General features: G+C 38.8%; 1 protein-coding gene across 6 annotated transcripts in view; it reads right to left on the bottom strand.

The window, feature by feature from the left end:
- Nucleotides 1-23,189, bottom strand: part of KIAA1211 (KIAA1211 ortholog) — a 124,778-nt gene that overhangs the window by 78,860 nt on the left and 22,729 nt on the right. The window contains exon 1 of one of the 6 annotated variants that reach the window (XM_018069394.2): nt 1,739-1,825. The exons of the other annotated variants lie outside the window; for them this stretch is intronic. The gene's annotated coding sequence lies outside the window, so the exon portion shown is untranslated. Of the gene's footprint in view, nt 1-1,738; nt 1,826-23,189 lie in introns of those variants that run through there. 6 annotated transcript variants of the gene reach the window in all.

Below are 23,189 nucleotides of genomic sequence, written 5' to 3'. Positions count from 1 at the left end.
GGAATGAGGCTCTTGGTAGGTTTTTTTAGTGAGGGCAGTAGAAAGAGTCATGACATCACATCATGTCTCTTACTGCATTTGAAATCCTGACTCTAGAGCATGTAGGTTTTCCTCCCTGTTACCTAGATTGAATTCCCCAAAAGTGAGAAGTCAATTTCTTCTGAAACACTTCATAATAACCTTCAGGACAAAACAGGCTGGGTGAAAAATGTCAACGAGGGCAAGCAAAGTTGTACAAAACTTTCTTGTCATGACAATTTGTGCAAAATTAACTGCAGATCTGCCGGGAGAGAAGCAGCCAAACTTCCAGGAGGACACAAAACCTTAGTACACAATGCTCAGGCACAGTTCGGCTATAATAACCAAGTTCTGCAGTGACCCTTCTTTATTCTGATTTGGAGAAGAGCTAATGTTAGGACAGGTTTTTATTTTGTATGTGGCTTTTTTTTAAAAAACACTCCAACTTAGATCTCTATTTCATTCTGTCAGACTCCTGCAAACTGGTGGGGAGGGAAGGTCAAGGGGATGGAAGAAGACACTAGAGGTAAAAGTTTCTGTATCTGCCCATAGTAGATGAACTGTTCTCTGCTTTCTGAGCCAAATATTTTTCAAAATACCATTGCTAAAATACCTACTACTCAGCTATTTTCATAAGTGTTTTATGTTTGACTTAGTTTCAGTTCTAAGAAAGAGTAATTAAATTTTTCATACAAAACACTTCCCAAGAGTTTCCACTGCCTTCAGCTCCAGAGATTACAATCTCACCTTGGCAGGCAGGAGATATTATCAACGTTCCCTATTTAGGCCAGTAGCAAGATACTTCTGTCAACTCATCTTGAATTAACTTTGGCTATCATGATAGGGGTACCTGGAAACAGCTCTTCAGACAGAAATCCCCAAATGCACTCACAATGGGAAGGATTTAGCACAAGCACGTTCATCTTCATTACTGGAAACATAATAGGAACTGCAGCACTTAAAGACAATATGTGAGGGTATTTAAACAAGAATAGCTCCTGTGTGCAATAAATACTTTGTGCTCACATGAGTCGTATGCCTACAAATCAGCTGCAGCCCACTGAACCATCTGCTTTCACAATAGCCTCCAGCCTGCCTTTCTCACTGCAGTGCAGTGTGGGTTGTGCTGCTCCCAGAAAGGATTTGGGTTGAGCTTGATCAGATAAGGAGAGCCCTCAGTGGCTGGTACATCTAAAACTGTTTCTAAATTGCACGTCAAATACTTGTCAAATTACTATGTCCTGTAATTGGAATTACCGAAGTGGGAAAGATAGCAGGTAAATGGTTAGGATAGTATTTGTAGGTTCCTCTAAAGCTTACTTCTGATGATAAAGTCAGTTCTTCCTGCAACTGAAATAAACTGTCCTTGTCTCGTCATTCCTGATGTGATCTTGCACAGCTCAGACAAGAACGGGGTCTTTATTCCACCACGTCTGAGATAACACTGCAGGAAATGTGACACAGAAGCATCTTTGTGCCGAGCTAACTTGTGTGCTGTGTCAGATGTAAGGAGCATCCAGCTGCTTTCAGCTTCCATGGAGCCTAGCAGAGGACTAACCAGACTTTCCTACACTGCAAGGCACTCACATGATTTGCCTAAGAGGGTCATGGCCAAGAATTTTCCCCAAATCCTGTGCCGTGACATTGGCAACTGCTGCAAAAGGCTGTTTAATAGGTGACAAGATCACCTAGGAAGCTCTCTGTGAGAACAGGGACTAACCTTCTGCCCTTCTGAGTGGCTCCTCTGGATGAGAGGTGTAACACTGCTAGTGTGAGATGCCGAACAGTAACAGCAGGATACGGCAGGAACCTAAGAGGATCAGGGCATGTATCATGTCACAGGCAGGAAGGTAGGACAGCAGTAAAGGCAGCAAAAAAAGAAAGCATGTGGATAAAAGTATTTTAGTTCTCAATATCCAGCTAAGTATTATGGGAATTTCGGTACTGCCCCAAAACTTTCCTGCAGTCAGAAAAGTTCTGGAAATTTGTTTCAGATGAGTTTATCTAAACATCTAAAACATCTAAATAATATCTAAAATATCATAATTGCTTAAATCCAATTACAACTTAAATATTATTACAAATTAGATACTGCCCTTCACTATATGCTGAGCTGCCTTGTAGTGAAGTTGCTGGAGGTGGGTACAGACCTCAGGCTGTTATTTCTCCTCTCTTAATACTCCAGACACTCTGTGGTGTCTGAAGGATCTGTTATCAAGACAGAATTAGACCAACAAACTTGACCCTTTAACATTAAAAATTAAAAAGGTAACAGAATATCACCTTAGATGCCTTCAGTGCTATAAATAGACTATTTCATGCAAGAAAGCCTAGACATTTCAACAATAAACCATTTCTAGAGGCATCTATATTTTCTTCTGCCATATTAACTGTCACCAAAGATTCAGGACCTCCTCCCAGGTGAAATCAAATCCTTTATATGAGCCAGAAAACTGCAATTCTATCAGAGCATAATGCAAATAAAACCACAGCAGATACTATTAATGGTTCCATTTCAGTGCATAATAGATAAAATAGTATTTTTCATCAAGTTACTGAATTTTGGATTATATCTATGCTACAAAGTTTGCCACTTCTAAGAAAAAAGAATAACATCTTCTCTAGGCTGTAAAACCATACAGACAAAGCCTTGCTTCTTTGTAATACTAATGCTGGAGAAAGAGTGGGACAAACACCATATTTCCCAGTAGTTCCATCCAGTATTTTCCAACCACCTACATATTGTTTGTTGTTAGGAAAATAAATGCAAAGATCTGTTACTCTCAAAGACTCTTAACTACCCTGATGGCTAACAACCAGCAAACTGAACACTGGGAAAATAAGACTTCAAAATGGGAAAGTCTTTTCAGAATATTGAACAGGTTCTTAATGCTTGCCCAAAAGATATCTAAAGAAACTTTACACCCTTTGAAAACTAGCATACCACCTTCTGCCAACAGTAAGGAGAATATTTCATTTTAGTTGCCATATTGGTTTTTTATACATTATTCTGTTTCTATACCAACACCTAGCAAATGTCTGTATTTATGTACCTATCTTCATCTTGAGTCACTTATTAAACATGTCCTTTCTTAAGACAGAACAGTGGCCCCAAACAGTGATCCCTGAGCAATAGCCTTCTGATGGTATCTGTGGCCAAAGAAAGTTGATGACAGCAAGTAAAAGAATGTAAAGCATGTTTAGCAATACTGAGCTTCTTTGCTCACAAGCCAATGAACCACAAGGCTTATGTCTGTGTCAGCACTTCAGATTTTTCAATGAAACAGTTGTTTTTTGACAATATTAACATTTTTCCCCTGCATAAATAATTTTAAACATGAAATGTCCCTAGCTGTCCTGATTACATGACTCGTTACAGCCTGCTGGACACAAGGACATATTATTTAGCATTCAATGACAGTACATTAGAATACCCTGTTTTAGCTCTGTCACTTTTTAAAATTCTTTAAAAATTATTTCAATAGTAAGTCTTTGTATAACAGTATGTGACTCTGATGTGACAGATCTATGTTTTTCTACATAAAACAATCTACTATGCTGCTGAGAAAAAACAAGTCAGCCTTTTCTGAGCCATCCAAGCCTTTTGAGGTCTGAGGGCTTGGTATACCACAGTTGGGCAAATAGCAATAAGGTAACTTTACATTAAAATTCAGATAAAAACCCTATGCAATTTTTCAAGCAGAGAGGTGGTTATACAGGTCTATTTGTTTTTCATGCATCCAATTCTGTTCTCATTTGCTCTCTTGAGCAAATAGATTTTGCACATTACCTGTGCTATGTGTAAAGTCTCTGAGCAAACAAAGCTGAACCTACATCTGGTACAATGAACATGCTTTAAAAGCATTATGCATCTCCATTTAATATTGGGATTCTAAATATCATGAGGTTAGCATATTTGGTGTATTTCTGCTGCCCATATGAATGAACTCCAGGAAATTTTCAGCTATTCAGCTACATCTGCAGAGACTGAACACCCCAAGCTGAGAGAGGTTTGAGGGACTGGGATCCAGAAACCAATGATGAATGAAAACCTTGGATCAAACTTCACCTCCCTCTTAAGCAGGTCCTTTTAGTTGAGATAGTTTCTTTTGTGTTAATCTATGTTGAAACAGCCATTGACAGGACACCTTCACAAGTGACAGACACTATATTTTAAAAGAGAAAGAAATAAAACCCAAATGCCAGAGGAACAGATTCCTTGCTGAGTGGGTGGCAGCACGCAAGCAGCACAAGCCACTGCTTTGGAAGAGAATGGAGTGATCTTGTGGTAGCTAAAGATGTTCTGCTTACATATGTTGTCATGAGCAGTGAGAACATACAGGATTCATCTGCAAATTTTGGTGCCGCTCTAACTGCCGTGTGCTCCCAGCTGTAACCACTGCTCAGCACATCCAGGTTAGCGGCAGTCCAGAGTCGGTTATGAAACTCCAACCTGGCCACACCACTAATCTTTAAATTGCAGGAAAGGATTACTAACCATGATGTAGTTAAGCATTTAAAAGGTGATGCAGCAAGAAAGGAAGCAAATCTAATCCTCATATTAAGCAGCCTAATTATTTTTAGGAGAATACATCCTTATGCTTATCCTATCCATGTAGGAGGTGTCTCCTACATGGAGCCACCCTCTTGCATCCTAAAAGGAGGTATATTAGCGTGACCATATGCTTTGAGGAAGACTTGTCAGCTGAGGCACAGAAGTGCTGCTTTTGGTTCTGAAGTGGGATAGCTCCATGCCAGCCAAAATCTTTGTGTATGTGTCTGTTCTGCAACACACAGTGGGACAACAGCACAGAAACCCCAGATTCTGTAGTGTGGTGAAACTAGAGCAAACAGAGAATGGCAGGGATGTCCTAGAAACACAGCAGAGAGGTAAATGCCATAAGAGAAAAGTTAATTTAAGATAATGGGCAGCTTGAATGAGAACCAATATCTATCCACTGATCATGAGGAAAAAAACAAAACCTCAAAACTTCCCTCCACCCCCACCCCCCAACATACAAAACTGTAAGAATCTGGAAAAAACTCACACAACGTATGGAAGCAAAAAGCTGGTAACCAGTTTCGAAGCTGGAGTGTGATGAGTTCATGAAAGCAATGCATGACATTATTGCCCATCAGATGAGTGGACTGCAACTCAAAGGCTAAGGAAGGCAAAATGCCAAATTATTCCTACACAGCACCATGCAAGTTGTGTACTGAAAACATATGAAAACTGAACAAAAAAAACAACAAACCAATGAGACAATAAAAGTATAAACATTCTTTAGCCAGAGATAGAATTTGAGCAGCATTCTAAATGAACCACTGGTAATCCCAACTATATTGAATAAACACATACTATTTTCTTGGCAAGCACTCTAAAACTGGCAAAGTAGTGTCTCACAGTGCCAGTACTATAGTTAGGCAAAAGGTTGAAACTTCTCTGTATGTGTCAGCCAAGCACCTTCCTGATTAGCAAGAGAAACCCTTCTGCAGTTGACCACTTTGCCTTTATTCTTTTACCATTCACTGTCTAACACTAAAACAAATCATATTCTGCATGTACATAATGCATTGTAAGATGTTTAAGGCTTAACCTTGTTCTGACACTTATTTTGAGCCTTGAAGTAATTTATTCAGACAGTTTTTCTGTTCTTCTATAACCACTTAGGCTAAGCAACAGGATTCTTAGCTCCTCCTGCAGAACTGGCTCAGGCAAAAGGAGGCTCTTCCCATCTCCTGGGGCTCTATATCAAGCCAGTATATCATTCCTGTAACGTTCTGTTATTTGCTGTAATAACATGAAAGGGAGAAAATGCATGCAGGGGAAAGAATTTCACAGAGTACAGTCATCACATGCAAATTCTATATTCTTTTCTATTTGTTTGAAGGCTAGAAAGGCAAGCTATTTTAAAGTGATAATTGACTTCTATTTCAGCACTGTAAAGAAAAGAAATGTCATCCACTCTGCGTAATTAATTGCATTACATATTCACATACACCCACATTCGTTTGGAGCAGGAAAATACAACTCTCTGACAGTTACACTGTCCTAAAAAATAAAAACCCCACAGATATATTTAGAGATTTTAGATCATCCAAAGGAAACCAGACCCTAATTTTAACGACTAGTACTGTCAGTAATAACCTTTAACTAACAATTTTCTTTCTAGAAATTTATTGATGAGCACAAACCAGTTTTTGCTTCTCACTTCATAGAGCTCAGTCCTTCTGACTACACTTCAATCCAGAAGAATATGTTCACTGTTTTAGGGGATTGCCATCTCCAGTTCATTTGAAAGAACTGCTCAGAAGAAGACTAGAACAGAGCTTTTCACATCCATAGTGAAGCAGCTCTAAACATTTCTTATGGTTAGAAAAGAAGGGTTGGAAATAGAAATATCAGTTAAAGCATAAGCAAATAATCAAGAATGTCAGCTGTTGTTACAAAGCTAAATTCATTCCATGTCCTCTTCATCTTTCTCATTTTTTTGGAAGGGGATAAATTGGCAAATTGGTATTAAGTTGGGAAAATTTAAGAGTAGAATTGGTAAAATATCTACAGCTTGGATTTCTTACAAGAGTTTCTATATCATTGCACTAGACTCTGAGACTCCTGGCATTAACTTTAATATTGACTATGTTTTTCCCTTTCTTCTGAAACAGCTACCACAAAAGGAAGTTAACTACAGCTGCAAAGGAAGAGTAGAGGTCCTGCCTGCTCCCTCTAACAAGCTGCCATCTCTCCAGACTCACATAACTTTCTGTGATCTCCACAGCACGCTGAACTACTATGCCATCATGCACAGGATAAATCTGTGTCTGTAGAATCAACACTCTGAGCAGCATCTTACCTGCTAAGGGGCAAGGAATTTAAATACTCTTAGTTTATCATTAAAAATAAGGCAAAACACAATTATACCAAATTCCACCTTTTAACAACACAGGCAATATATTTTTGAAATGCTTATTTTTAGAATTCTCAGCCTTGGTCAGTTCTCCACTATTTGCAGGCACTGGGGAGTGAAGGCCAACCCTTGCTTCTGCTTAGGAGTAGATGTTGCCACCATTTTCCTTTTCTCTGGGTGGAGAGTCAGAGCATCTTTTTCCAGGCCCTTAATTTTCCAAGTCCAACTATTTCCTTTTGACCCATGACACACTTAGAAAGATACCCTAAATATCATTTAAAGGGACTGTTAATTTATCACATTGAAACATAAGTAAAAATCTGGTTCTCAAGGCAGTCCATGAAAAATATATGATGCTGCACAACTCTTTCTATCCTGCCTTCACACCATGATGCTATCCAGTGGAACCAGCTCCAAAGGGGAGGAGTTGGAAAAGGCCACAGCTCTGGAAGCAGTCATACATGGCAGTCCCTGTCCTCCTCCTCATTGTTTCCCACTTCCTCCAAGAGTCTTAGGTTCCTGGAAGTACAAGAAGAAACTAATTTGGCTGATGAATAGCAGAAGAGCAAAAAGGCGCTAAATCTTCAAGCCTACTTCTCTCTACTTTGTGTACAGACCCAGTCCATGAATTCTTCTCTTTCTGTGGGTCAGTGGCAAACACCTGCAGATTATCCCTGGCTACAGTTGCAGGCACTCAAAACATGCTGCAGGATTTGTATGGACAAGTAGTAGTGTCCAAATTTAGTTCTAAGTTCTTCAGAAGTTTTTCCTTATATAAATCAAGAAAATCTGGGATTTCTTATTTGCAGAAAAATATTACTGATAAAAATCAAGCTAAAATTTCATACAACAAATCAATCTTTCCTTCAAGGAAAGTCATATAGTCTCTAATCTCATCATTCCCGCAGCCAAACCTCAGAGGGCATCATGGATCCAGACGGCATTCTTCAGTATGGCAGAGCTGGACCACATCCTGGGCAATATGAATGCATACATAACTTCTTGCTGCCCAGCCTCTCTTTCACTGAACCTCTGTGCTGCATTTCCCAAGTCTGCTGTGGCACAGATCATGCTTTGTTTGCCTGCCTAAAGAAGTCTCTCATGCCAGCAGACACATAGAGAGCCCCTTCTCTAATTCTTGGAAGTCTATAGAACATTTGATGAGAATGCTCATATATTAAGAATAAGACAGCATAATCCAATGAGGATTGAGGCCCATAGAATTACCAAATAAGACATGCAGGTGTATGTTGCTGCTCAGAGAGATCACTGCTTTGGGGAAATCATAACACAAAAAAGAGGCTCAGCGTTCAACACAGAGAGTATAGCACAGTTTGGAACAATTACCTCAAGAAACTGGAAAGGAATCTGTCACCAAGATAGATGCATTTATAAGATGCACTTATAAAATGCATCTCAGGAGACAGATTTATGCAGATTGAAAGTGTCAGATTTGAGTCAAAAGTGTCAGAACTGAACAGAAGCCCAACATGAGTTGAAGTGATACTTGTTCACTCATCTATGTATTATTTTATGTTTTTTGCTACTGAAATGAATTCCTAAGCTTCCATCAGAGCAGAACTGGATGAAAGCTCTAAGGCATTCTAAGATAAAATAACCAGGACCAAAGCATCACATTTAGAGATGCAAAGATTGTCACTTGCCTAGAATCATCTGAGAGTGTACCCTTGTGAGCAAATAAATGCTGGCCAGCAATACAAAGGAGAAGCAGGGAATGTTTAGGATTCATTTAGCTGCTGGCCATAATTGGTTTATGATGCCTTTTATATAATCCCAGAAATTGTAAAAACAGAGCTACAGGAAGGCTTAATCTTTATTTGTCTATTTCCATATTTAAGAAAAAGAGACATTTCATATCTATTTAAATACCTGGTTAATTATTGCTATACAATGTCTCCAGCCAAATGCAGCCCCATTTAGACGAATTTTTTTTTTTTTTTGTTCATAATGTTCCTTTTAAGCAGCAATCGTTTCCATTCAGTCTCAGACTAAACAGCTTCTCTGGAAGATAGCCCAATTAAGGAGATTTTCTCATTAAGCATGCCCCAATTAAGTGATGTACATCACTACCAGCTCAGATACTATATGATTTTTACATACTGAGCAGAACACAAGAAAGTACATGTTCACATTATTTTTAACAAAACAATATTAAAGGTATGAAATCTTACCTACTAGGAAGACTTTCTGGTACATATATTAGATTAGATACCAGTCCTTCTGTGGCAATGAAATTAAAAATAAATGCTGAAAAGATAATCTAATTAAAAGTGGTCACATGCTTTAAAGAGTGCTTAGTTGTGCACTGAACATTACTCAGTACTGACCTTAAGTCCTTACGTGTTGTTTCAGTACAAAATATGACTTTCTAAATCCAGTCAAGCAACTGGCATCATTTTGGACATCTTTTGGAAATGCTAAATAAGTTATGCCATAAAACAATTTTCTGACTTGATTTTTTCATCAACTGCAAGTTACGTGGTACTGAGGAGGAAAACCTGACTGGCACTATGTATTGTGTTTTTTTTTTTTGGGGGGGGGGAGTAATAATTTCCAATTTAATATCATTATGTGACTATGTTAACCGAGTTTTCTCATTTTATTGTAATAGTTCAAGCTTTAAGTCCAAACATTATTCTCTAGTTTGAAAAGATGCAGCCCTTGTGCCAAAAAGTTAAATGAATTACTTTTGTACCATCGGAGGTTGAAACACAACCATCTGGTCCACTAAAATTGCTCCGAATTTTTCAGTATTCTTTAAATGGCACATGCTGAGAAAAAGCCTGGTCCAACTGAAGTGAGTGGCACAATGCCCACAGAATTATACAAAGCCAGAATTTCATCCAGCATACACCAGTGAGAACATTTTGCATTTCTGGACTATGCACAGGTTTTGTACTGGCTACAACTCTGTTGGTTGGGTGAGAGATTTTTTTCTTTCCACAGAAACAATAAAACCAATTTGTGAAGAAATACTCAAGGTGGACAGAAACAAACACTGGCAAGCAGCACATTTTCATGCTGGTGTTTGAATAGCAGGAGATGGAGGATTGTTCCCCTGAAGGTACAGGGAAAGGAATACACATTTTTCATTTTTGTCAAGTCCAAAGGGTTGACAAAATACTGAGAAAAATCTTTTCCCAGTGTAATATAACCTCTCATTGACTGTCAGCATGGATTTCAAGTTTCCTGAACTGGACAACTAATATACTGTTCTGCTGGTAGCATACTTCTTCTAAAACATACGCACCAAACGCACATCTCACAGGAGGATCACAGTTTATGAAAGCAAATTATATATTTTAGAGTAAGGCAGCGATATTTTCACAAGAAATACTCTGCTGGAGAATACTGCTTGCAGTTGTTTCAGGTAATTTAATTTGGTTTTATTTACAGAAAAAATTCTCTAACTCAGATAGCAAAATGCTAAATGAGCAATGGCTTCTCATGCAGTGCCACCATTTCCAGAGACTTTGTCCTATGCTTCACAGCGACAGGACAAAGTCAGGCAGCCAAGCTAGCACAAAATTCTTTTTGTGGAGTCACAATAAACAGATAAAGACAGAAACTTGTGCTTTCCCTGGTCAGTTGTGGTTTACTGGCCAAATACGTAAACTATTTCCAGATTATTTATGTTACTGCTTACACCAGAAATAAGGTAGCAACTGTGTAGATGTATATAAGCATGCCTGTGCACATATTTAGATGTATATTTACACAAGTGGGATTGCTTTGTAAATAAGGTTACTCTGAATATTTTTAGATGCAAATCAATTCTATTTTCCACTCTACCGGTAGGATTAAATTTCTGACATTGATGAAATCCAAAGACACTAAGTTTAACTTGGTGATTTGAGAATGATTCATAATGAAACCCTTATTTTTTCATAGCAGTGGGATGCCACCTATTTCATTCTGTTTTATTCTGAAGATAGGAATTAGAGGGTACCCACGATGAGTGGTAATAACAGTCAGATTTCAGTAAGCCTACCAGATACTGATACTTCAGCCATGCTCTGGGGGAGGTGGAGAGGCTAAAATTGGGAGCCACAGCATTCCATATCTATTGCAGAAGTACAACATAAAAGAGCTTATTTTTACAAGCATACCTTTTTACCATTGACAATTTCTAAAAAAATATATCTGTGAGTTTTTCAGTGAAGAGAAAAATAAATATCAGGTCTTTATGCTTTAAAGAACTACTGAATAATAATTTCTTTGAGGATAAAAAAATTAAAGAAGAGCTGAGTTTGGACTAGTAATTTGGCTTTTCCTTACAGTATTTTTTGTAATGAAGATTTCTAGTTCCTGTTACGGGTCAAAAATTCCAAACATGTATTTAACATAGTGTCATAAGTCTGTAGGCATTGGTCAAGTGTCTCTTAATTAATATGCCTACTATTGCCTAGCAAGTAAAGATTGTGAACTGTCCATATGTCATCAACAAACACATGAAGCTGTTAATTGTATTAATTTTCTGTTATCACATTTTATATCTTTTAATTTGGGGGGTTTATGTATTAGGATTAAACATTTATTGTAATTTTGTAATCTTTACTGCTAAAGATTAAAACCAACTGAATTTTCCTCAACAAGACAGATAAAGGCTGTGTCAAGCTGCTTTCCTTGAGGGAAAAAGTTGAAACCAAGTTAAACAGAGATATTTCCGTAAATTTGTTTTTAAATAAAATAGCTAACAGTTATTTTTCCTTCTAGTTTTAAATTTGAGCAGTATTATACTTCTTTGCAGACAGTTGTCTTCACACAGAATCATAAATATGCTGAGTTGGAAGGGACTCATCAGGATCACCAGGTCCAACTTCTGACCCTGCACACATAGCTTAGCTGATGCTGATACCAGAAAATTCAGCCTGTAATCATGGAAACTAAGGGTTTCCAGTCCTCCCTCAATAGTTGCATCATATAAATAGAATTTACATTAATTTATAACTGATATAAATGTACATATATATATATATATATGTATCTCACACTCCTTTCTTAGGATCTGGAGTTCTACAAATGAATGCAAACTATACTAGACCAGTTTCCTATGCTTTATCAAGATATACAAGAATATCTTCGCATGTAAAATATATGGCAGCCCTGAATAATTTAAAAAGGCTCAAATGCTCTGCTCTCTTTGATATCTAGATCTAGAGGAAAATACAAAGAATATGTCTTCTCCTCTTTGAAAAAAATAATAAAAGAAGTATCTTTAGTGGAACGTGAGTTTTATTTAGACCACATACAAGCAATTTGAGGGAGAGAGGAAAGGAGGAGCTGCTCAGGCATGTTATGATTATTCCCAGAACAAATATTATGCTCCCAGAATTTTAAAATAGGAGAGATCTTTAGTAATGGTCCAGTCACATTAGGACAAAGATACTGATAAGTCTACCCTGCAATGACATAGTAGCAGAAAAATTAAGATGTATTTAAATAAGTGCTTGATTTTCCTTTATACAGTTTTGCACAGTATTCTATCCATTTCATGGTTTTCACTTAAATCTCAATGTCTAGATTTTCTTCCATCTACTGATACAATTTTTCATACCCAAAGATCATTAGTATTTTAAATGCTAATTATTTGGGAGTGCTTTACACTTGTAAAAGTAATTTGTTAAATAATTTATGGTTTATTGAAAGTCAATAGCTCATCATCCTCCCATTCAAAAAAGTTCAGACCCTAAAGAGACAAGAACAATTCTAAAGGAAGGGATTTAAGCAATCTTGAAATACTGTCACCTTCAAACCCATTTTCCTCTATTACTTTTCATCTTATTTGCAAATTAAAATGGCAAAATAGGATTGAAGACAATTTGGTTCCAATTATTTTTTTTACCATGATGAAGCAAAGGGAATCTAGTCAAGAGTTATGATGAGCCTGAAACAGAAGTGGAAGTAATCAGGGATGTAGTGCCAGGAGATGCCATATACTGTTTCATTTGAATTTTTTCATGTAGACAGTGGGCTGTTTGAAGCATTATGTTAACAAGATCAATACATTTGTACTCTTAAAATAATAATGTTTTTGAGTCACCAGTGTAAACAGAATGTCCTAGTTCTGGCCAGGATGACATGACGAGGTATAGAACAACTTCTATGCCCTTAGCCATGTCCCCTCCTGGCTATTGCAAAAAAATAACCCTGTCCTGGTCAAAACCAGGACACAGAATCATTCAATCATAGAACAGTTTGGGTTGGAAGTGACTTTAAGGATCATCTAGTTCCAATTCCCGTGCCTTGGGCAGGGACAGTTTCCTCTATACCAGGTTACTCAGAGCCCCATCCAACCTGTTCTTGAACAGGGATGAGGCAGCCACAACTTCCCTAGGCAACCCATTCCAGATTTCTCCCAATCTAAACCTACCCTCTTTCAGTTTAAAGCTTTGTAGTATCATTACATGCTGAATCATCGCTACGTACAGAACTATTTGTATTATTCAGTTTTTAACTAGGAGATTTTTTAAAATAATTCAGTATTTTTATGTCTCTTGCCCTTCATAGGCTGATATACAACATTCAGGAACAGTACCTAATAAACTAGAATAATAACGAATAAATGGCTCTTAAATGAAACATTTAATTACAGCATAAAAAGGCAAAAGAGAAAACATTGTTACTGGCTTAAAAAAAAAAGACAGATTTATTCCCAGAAGAGCTGACAGAGTGCTCTCAATTACCGGCGGTTTGTTTTGAAATACAAGATCTTAGAAGAATATCAATCTTACACTGAAAGAATATTAAAGTTCAACTCAAAGATGAGAAACTGGGCAAGCATTGTGACAAGGCAGGTTCAGACAATCTTTAAAACCAATTAGAGTCATCTTTGTAAGCCTTTTCGTCAATGAATCATCATATTTCTCACAGATAAAAAGGCAACAAACCCTTTGACACGCATTTGTTGATAGTCAATGGAGATGTCTTAAGGAAAAGAAAACATGTTGGAAAGGAGAAATGCACAAAAAGAAAAAAATCACACCCCCCCCATAGGTCTGAAGCTTTCTGCAACATATTCCAGGGTTAATAGGCTGTCCACATTCATTACATTGGGCCTTTTAGGACTGGAGGGAACCCAAAAACCAGAACTACATTTCTGCTTCATTATGATAAACGTCTACCACGGAGTGTGATGCCACGCAAATTCAGAACAGTACCCTGCATCAACAACATCTCCACATAACTTCAGAGGAAGTAGGAGGTAACTTCAACAGCAGAGGAACACAACCCATCATTTCCTTTCAGGTGCTAACAGACCTGGTCAAAGCTAGCTACTGTTCCAACAGCAGTTCCAGAACTGTAAGGAAAATCCTATGTACAAGCAGAAGCAAAGGTCACTTATTTGTAACTGTTTTCAAGCTAAATATTTTTAAGCATTTCAGCACTAAATATGCCCAAGCAAAGATAGCCTGGACTACCACACCATTTAAACCTCGTCTCTGAGTGGCAGTCTCACACTCCCTGCTGACCTCACAAGCTCCTTTCCCACCTTGCCCCCAGCAGACAGCTGATAAGAGTGCAGGCAGGAAGCTGGGCCACACAACTCGAGTGCTCCTGTGCTCCCAGCTCTGCAGGCACTGACCCCATCAACCACAAGGCAGAAGTCAACATTTCCCAAGAACGGGCTCTTGTGTTGCCTGCGGGGATAATAATCCGAGGGGAGCCATAACAGACATCATCTCTTAGGCTGTCCTACTCCAGCTAGGTTGGCTCTCAACAGGTTCCCACAGGCTTCTGGAAAACTGTCCTTTCTCACAGATTAAAAATGAGAGTGCTGGTTCTTAAAAACACTACAGGATGCTGCCCCACCTAGTGGGAGCATCAGTGTCCTCCCCTCTGCCTCCCAGGCAGACCAGAAGAATTTCCTATAAGGACACATTGTGTATTTCTAGCAGAGTTTGTAAAAGTTTTAAAAATTACCTGAGAAACAGATGTGGGAAGAATTCTACACGTGGTTTAAATTAAAACATACTGAAATCCTAAAAGCTTAGAAAAGCCTTTACTGGAGGGGAAAATATTAAATAAATGCTTCCTACATCTCAAATATTTTCATGTGCAAATACTAACTCATTGTCTATTACATTATGTTAAGCAGATGTAATTAGAGAGGGAACCTGCAGCATAAAAAGATAAACCTTCTATCTTTAATGCCGTAATTATTTCATATTTATTGGCTAGAAGCCAGATGCACTCATGTTTATTACAAATTCAAGTTGAAAATATCTTATTTAGCTATTTGAGTTGCTAATATTTGCCTGCTCCAAGTTTTCATAAATTTTGTAAGTGCTGCTGAAAATACAAGACCAAAACTTTGTCAGTTCTGTGTAAGTAATAAAGAGGTAAATAAAGAGGTAATGTGACTCCAGTCTCTCATTTTCTACCATACCTCACAGCTGTATCCAATGCCAAATCTACTACCTGCGTGGCTGCACTCTCAGAGAGTGTGAACTGGGTATTTTTCCCCCACATTTTATATTTTTCTTTCCGAAAAACATAAACCCTCCATCGTTGTTTATGAGTGAAACACAAAACTAACAGCTATTTTTAAGTCAGAATTTCACTAACCATTCTACTGTGCATAGTGGAGCTGGAACCTCATTCACTTCAACTGCTAATATCCTAATATCCTGCACGCAGAGCCTGAGCAGAAGTCAAGTCTATGTCCAGTCATGTCTTTTTGGACCCTTTCAATTTACCTACTGTATTCTTCAAAACCTACACAGGTTTTTATTTCAAGAGTCAATCTTAGGAACATCCTAAAAATTAATGAATTTTAAATTTTGCGAAGCAAGTCCTTAATGGTCTGTCTTACCCTCCCAGAATGGCAGTGCAGCAGATAGAGGGACATCCCCTGCCTCAGATGCTCAAAGTATGATAGGTCTCTGATGCAATCCTCCACCAAAAGAAATCCTCCCAAAAAAAGTGAGAATCCAGCCTTTTGACTCCAGCCTCTCAGTTCTAAAAGTCCCCTGATCAAAAAGCTACATCAAAGAATATTAAGTTTACTTAAGTTTACCTGAACAGCTAAATGCAATTTAATTACTTAACTCCCAGGGCTGTCTGACAGCTTAACTGAAGCAATTTAATTAAAAGCAACAGCTTTCAAAAGAAGATGCTATGAAAGTTCAAGCATTTCTCACCCAGACTAACAAAAGTAGTAAGTACTTCTCCTCAAGACGAGATTGGTCTCTGCCCAGTGTTTTAGTCAGCTCAATACCTACCTTGCCCCATCAATGACCTACCCAGTGTATGGCTGGCATAATATAACAGTGGTGTTATCTCTCCTGGACTCCCCAGCCATGGTGGTAGACAGCTGACCCTAAATGACTAAATGGATATTCCACATCATATGACATCTGATCTGATGTAAAAGCTAAGAGAAAGGAGGGGGGTATTTGTTATTTACAAAAAAGTTTGTCTTTTAGAGCAACTACTACATATATTGAAGCCCTGTTTCCTGGGAAGTGGCTGGACATCTTTTGTTGATGGGAAGTAGAGAATAAATCTTTTGTTTTCCTTTTCTTGCACATATTGCCTTTACTTTGGTTTATTAAACTCCCCATGAGACTTTTTCCATCTCATTTTCTCCCTTGCCTTGTCCTGCTGAGGAGGCATCTAATAGAGCAGCTTGGTGGGCACTTGGCATCCAGCCAAGGTCAATCCACCACAGTCCTTTTTAGCACCCAATGTGGGGCATGAGGAATTTGAGATAAGGAGTGAGGAGTCCTAGTCCTGCAGACGAAGGAGCGGCAGTGTCAGTGAGTGAAGAACTAACCTTAGCCCCGATTCTGTGTCCCCCTGTGCCTCTGGAGGGGAGGAGGTAGAGATTCGGGAGAGAAGTTAAGCTCTGGAAGAATGGAGGGGTGAGGGGAAAGTGTTTTAACATTTAGTTTTTATTTTCTCACTAACCTACTCTGATTTGATTGGTAATAAATTAAAAGAATTTTCATAGAGTCAAGTCTGTTTTGCCTGTGACAGTAACTGCTGAGTGATATCTCCCTGACCTTACCTTGACCCACGAGCCTTTCATTATGCTTTCTCTCCCCTGTCCAGTTGCAGAGTAATAGAGCAGCTTTGGTGAGCACATGGTGTCCAGTATCCAGCCAGGGTCAACCCACCATAGGAGAAGCAATGGAGAAGTAAGGAGCCCTGAGCTGAGGGGAAGCACAGACAAAAAAATAATGACTATCTCTACAGCTCTGACTGCTAATGACATCCAGAAAGTTGCTGTTAGAGCAAAAGTACTGAGAATTGTCTAACTAACCAGTAGCTATACAGGAACTAGAGGGGAAAAAGTTAGTCCCCTGGGGCAACCATTACAGCAATTGCAGCACGTCTGAACCACCGAGGAAAGGAACTGCTTGTTCCCTCTCATGGCGTTGGCAACATAGAGTTCAGCTCTTGAAGAGCACACGGAAGACCTTTTACACTGAAGGTGAAGTAAAAAAAAATGCTCTCTTGTTTGCTCTTTTTGATCAGTATTCCAAACATAATACATGCTTTGTGCAAGAGCAACAGAGGATTGAGAAGGCACCTGAATGTAGAACAGACCTAGATGGAAAATCTGCTTCAATTTATAGGACAAGCTTGGATGATCCTCTCACTTTTTTTGTGAAGAGCTAAACTCTCAGCGTGCTGCTCCCAACACAGTGTCCCAGAACATGAGCCAGTGCACCAAGCTGACAAACTGTGAAGCAGAACAGAGCAGTGTGGCCTGGAAATACAGTGATTTGGAAAGGGCACCTGCAGATACTTATGGTACATTTTGTAGGCTGTCTCTTAGCAATGCCCAGCTGCAGGTCAAAATCAATAAGGATGAACATGTGACAGCTCATTTCATCCAAAGCCAAGGGTAAACGCCTGTATTCCAGAAAGCTGAATGGCTGCCAGGAAAGAGGAGACCTTCACATACTAAGTATGAGAGATAGCCACCAGCAAAAGACAGTCACATTAAGTTTGACATTATGATACCAAGGTGTGGTATATTGTCAGTTCTCACAGTGACAGAGCCCCCCATCAGGCCCAGCTTTGCCATGGCAGAGCACGTAGAGACCTTGTGCCATTTCCAACAGGAAGATGCTTTCTAGAAATGACAGATATTCAAGCTATAATAAATAAACTATTTTATGTATTAAAATAAGACTAGTCTAGTAGATGGGAGGCAAGGCATTGATAGAATAATAAAATTTGACCAAAGCAAACTCAAAAAGAGCCAGACAAATTCGTTGAAGCATCTGCATGAAATGTCAGATCTCAGGAAAAATTCAGAGCCAGTCTACTGGCCCCTGACACACAGCAAGTAAATGAAACCACACCAGTTCATTTTGTTCCACAAAGGATTTCCCCTTTTTTGTCAGAGAAGCCATTAAGGCAAGCATTGCTTTTGCCTCTGCATTTTCAAGTTACTGAAATCTTAAGACTTTTTCCTTTCACTAAGCATTCCAAACAGACAGACAAATTTCTGAAAACAGAGCCTATTTACCTGACCTACAAGGAGACTGGAAGATCACATAACACAGAAATCTTAGAACTTCTAAGATCTTGTCATCACCAGAGCACAGACTCTCCCAGGACTGGGCTGTCAGTAGGTGTAGGAATTGCCAGCTCCAAATAAAACCCACCGAAGCTCTCTGATCTCCAAAGCACGCTCTAGCAACCAGCTGGCTGTAAGGATCTCAGTCCCCCAGAGCTATGTTTGCAGACTTGTGTAGGACCTAGTGGGTTACAGCTGCTGTGTTAGCTTGGTCCTCCATAGTGGGAGAAATGGCAGGCTCAACCTGTCCCTCTCTACTAGCAAAGAGAGCCAGCAGCAAGTGGAGTTACATACTGCTCTGGGATGGGAAAGGAAAACAGAGAAACATGGGAAGAATGGCACTCCAGGCAAGCAAAACTTTAGAGAGAAGTGCATAACTTGGATCCCGCAAGCAGGAATATGAAAGCATCCAAAGACTGTCACCAAGTAGGATTTGCAGATAGGCTTTTCTAGGGCCTCCAGTTACTCTCCTGACAACTGATAATTATATTATAAAAGACACTTGACTGCACACCTTGCTCAGCTGCATGAACTTCATCTCCCTTTACAGTCACCATTCTTTAACTGAAGGCAGACATTTGGGGGAAAGACAAAGCAATGTTAACTGTTTGTGAGCATGCAAACAACCTTCAGATTAAAACCTTGATGGTCTAATAGGTTGTTTTATTTATATTCTGCATTTTCTACAAAGAAAGGATAATTTTTTCAAACTGAATAGATTTCTGGACCGTTAACTGATCTTCCTGTAATCATTCTGTTAAGTTTCTGCTTTCTGAAAAGGGAACAACACTGCAACTCCAAAACATTTCAAAGTATAAACAGATTTCCATGCATCCAGTGTAATAGCACCTCAGAATCACTTAACCTGTGATTCCAGATCTGTTCTGTATCCTACACAGTTGTACACAGAAATGATGACTGATGTTGCAGGTAACTGAAACTAACAGGGTGACACCATCAGGTAACATGACATCCTCTATACATTTAGTACCTTGGTGAGGACCCATCACTCTAGTAAATACATTTCACATTTGGGTAAGAAATCAGATATGACTTGGTATAAGATGATAATGACTTCATAATTCTTATAAAGACAGTGAACAAAATAATCGGCTTTTTCTAATCCAAAAGATGAAAATACAACACAGCACTTGTTTAAATAAAGGATTTCCTACTCAGGACTGTTTGCATTTACGAGGACATAGTGCAATAATCAAAGGCAAAGAGGACGCAAGAAGGATGATTAGCACAGAACAAGATAAAATACTTCTGCTGCATGTTTGTATTCTTTAAGGAGGTCTTAAAGCTTTTATAAATTTTCAATGGTTTACTGTGCTGGAAGAGCATAATTCTGACCCTTTGATTAAAAAAATCAGAATAAACCAAAATACTCCTTTAAGGATTTATTGTGGTTGTTGTTTTATCATGCATTCAAAAATCTTCTATATGCACAGATGGTATTACCGGGAGTTAGCACACCCTAGCATCCTCAAGCATAAGAAAAAGCAAGAAGTTGTTTCAAGAATAGTTCCAGATTTGGAAATAGACATAATCTAATTGCAGACATTGCCTATTAATTATTAAACTTACTGAACACCTTTATTGCAAACTCTTCCACAGTGGACATGTGAACTCTGAAAACAACTCGCTGCATACAGAAAGGCAGACACAGATATATGCAGCAATATTTAGCAAAAGCATCTAAAAGTATATGAAAACTGTCTGGAAAAGGACTTTCATGTCCTGATTGAACCACTAGCTGCCTAATGACAATAGACAAGTCTTATTTTTTGTTATTCCCCCCCATTTTCACTGATAGTTATGCAGATAAAAGTATTCATGATGAAACACTCCCACTCACGATAATATATTAAGGACACATTACTTATCACTTATATAACACCAGGATTATTTTTTTTTAAAGAGGATTGTGTAATACAAAGGATTACCATTCTTCAAAACAGAAAGTACATGCAGTACAACAGCAGTTAGAGGCAGACTGATCAAATGCTTCTTCTGGCTAAAGTGCCATCACTTAAACCCAGTCAGCACTGAGTAAGCTGGGACTAAAGGAAAATGCATGAGGTAACTGCTATGAAAGGCTGAAAATCTACTTGATCTACTAAAATACACATCTAAATAGCAACAATAATAATAAATTAATGAAACATTTAAACTGTTGCATTTTTTTTTGACCTACCACTGATGCCACTAAATATTCTGCTGTGGAAATGGGGTTTGGTTAATAAAACAATATAAATTTACCTGCCCCCTCATGTTGTGCATGGTTATTTCAACATCCTTCCTCTCTGCTGGGGCAGCTGGCAGCTCTGTGCTGGTGGCTTGCTGGAACTTCAGGAATTTAAGCTGACAGAGAGCATTACAGTGAACAAGGCTTTATAACCTCTCTGAATTCTTCCACTTTCGAGCAAAAGCTTTGCACTCACCCACCTTTATTTTTGTCACAGTTGCTAGGATGCCTTGGCAACAGACACTAGAAATATCTATGATTTGGAGACAAAGCTGGAGGCAGGTGTAATCTACACCAGACCAAAATGAGGGCAGGAGGCTCATGCCAATGATCACTGCACTAGCACAGATTCCTTGCAGCAGTGTAAGTGCTACCTGGGATGGAGCAAATCCACTTGCTGCCATTTCAGCCTCTTTGCATCTCGCCTGCCTCCCTGGCTGGACACAAAAAACAGATCTCAGCCTCCCACCACTGGGGAGGAAGGAAAAGTGCCTCTCAATCTGAGAACTCACCTCAGTTAACAGCACTGGATATATTCTGCAGTAAAAATAGATACTGCACCTTTACTGCTCGGAGCTGTGCTAAATTCAACTGCGAAATCCGCCTCCTGCATGGGATGTTGCAATCAGACACTGCAAGTCTTTATAGAGGAACAGAGGTGGCCAGAATCAGCTTCCAAACACCCCAGCAACGCTTTCTTGGTGAAGCTCACACAGATGCTGGCAGAGACTGTGCTAGAAACAAAGCACAAACGATGTATGCACTTGTTTAAAAAGCACATACAAAGAGGGCTTTTTCTTTTAAATGTTGCTCATAGACTTCTGCATTTTAAAAGGCAATCACAGTAAGGCAATTATTTAGAGTAAAATATCATTTTTCTGGGTGATAAATGAAAATAGTTTCATTAAGTATTAAACATCTGTTTTGAAGGAACTGCCCCTTATTTACATAAAATCTGTGTGTCATTCTACAAAATGAATGCTTTCTCTGCTAACAGTGTTGTGGAGGAAAAGCTTTGTGGCATTGGATTCATACAACCTTACTTGTTTCACTTTCTTATTGAAAAAAGTTTCATTGCTAGATTGACTATAGTAGGAAAATTACAATGTAATGCTACAGTACAGTTAAAAATCCTTTTGGTCTCTAATGTTAGATGGAAAAATTGTTCTGAGAATAAAAGAACAGATGCTGACAGCCATAGCAATTCTTGATGCTCATGCCAGTGAGCCATATTTACTTGAAAAGGCTATTCATAACATGAATAGTGCTTCATCTGACGAGAACTCTGTCATACGAGCCAGTATATATTTGTAGCAAAAGGGACCCCCAACACACACCCCCATTGATTTTTTTCCTTTATCCAGATTTACTTGTTTTACAACCTCTTTTTGTTACATTATCTGCTTTACTGCTCTGAACACTTCTTTTTTACACATTGCCTGAAACAAAAACCACTAAGTAATTCATAATATAAACTGGGGAAATTTATTAGCAGACCAGTATAAGAATCCACAAAATGTTACATTTTAGAAGATAAAATTCCAATAAATCTGATCTATATATTCTTTAATGATCTAGTTCTCCCTCTAAAAGCATCCACTGGTGCTGACTCCTCATGCCCAGAAACAGGAGCATCAGTTGTAGCACTAGTGTAGATAGACCACTGTAGCCTTGACATAGCGTTTTCAATCATGATGTTCATCTAGACTCGACAACAATAACAAAACATATCAGATTTTCCCAATCTACAAAGAAAACAAACATTTCCTTCTCAATAGAAGAAGTATTCTGCACACTGTGCAAAGTAGGACTGTACTCTATTACTGAGCCATGCCAGATGCATCTCAGTCACATAGAACATTCCTCCTGCCCATGTTTCTGCTGACAACAGGATGGTGCAGATCAGAGAGTACATGGGTAGCAGCCCAGTGAAGTTCCCCACCCCGGCAGGAGACTAGGTTCATCACCTTGGTGAAAAGAAGAGGGAACATCCCTGTGTCACTAATCAAAAATGTCCTGCAACCGTATATTCCCATCAGCTGGAAATCTGCATAGGTGGCCACAGAGCAAACCAGCTGGGCTTGGTCAGAATTTGCATGCACAAGTTGCCTTATAAAAGTTTCAACAATTTAGGAGGGTAGCTCCAAGTTTCACTGCTCCACCATCCCTTTTCCAGCCAAAGCAGGATGCAACCCCTTGTTTCCCATGGTCAAACAAGAGAGTGGAAGGCCCTATTTTTTTTCCTGCACAGCCCTTGGAACTACATCTGCAAGCTTCCACTCATGTGTGAGAGAGCTGCACCACACTTATGGCTAAATTAATCACTGAGAAAGGACTCCAGTGTATAAAGCACTAACAACTTCATAAGGGCTGACTAATGGCAGCTGAAACAGGATTAAAACACATATTTAAAAGAAAGCAATGTCATGTTAAAGTGACATTTTCAAAAAGACTC

Source organism: Manacus vitellinus, unplaced genomic scaffold (genome assembly GCF_001715985.3).
Source record: "Manacus vitellinus isolate BGI_N305 unplaced genomic scaffold, ASM171598v3 scaffold_0_pilon, whole genome shotgun sequence".
NCBI lineage: Eukaryota > Metazoa > Chordata > Aves > Passeriformes > Pipridae > Manacus > Manacus vitellinus.
This window is presented reverse-complemented; position numbering and strand designations above follow the sequence as displayed.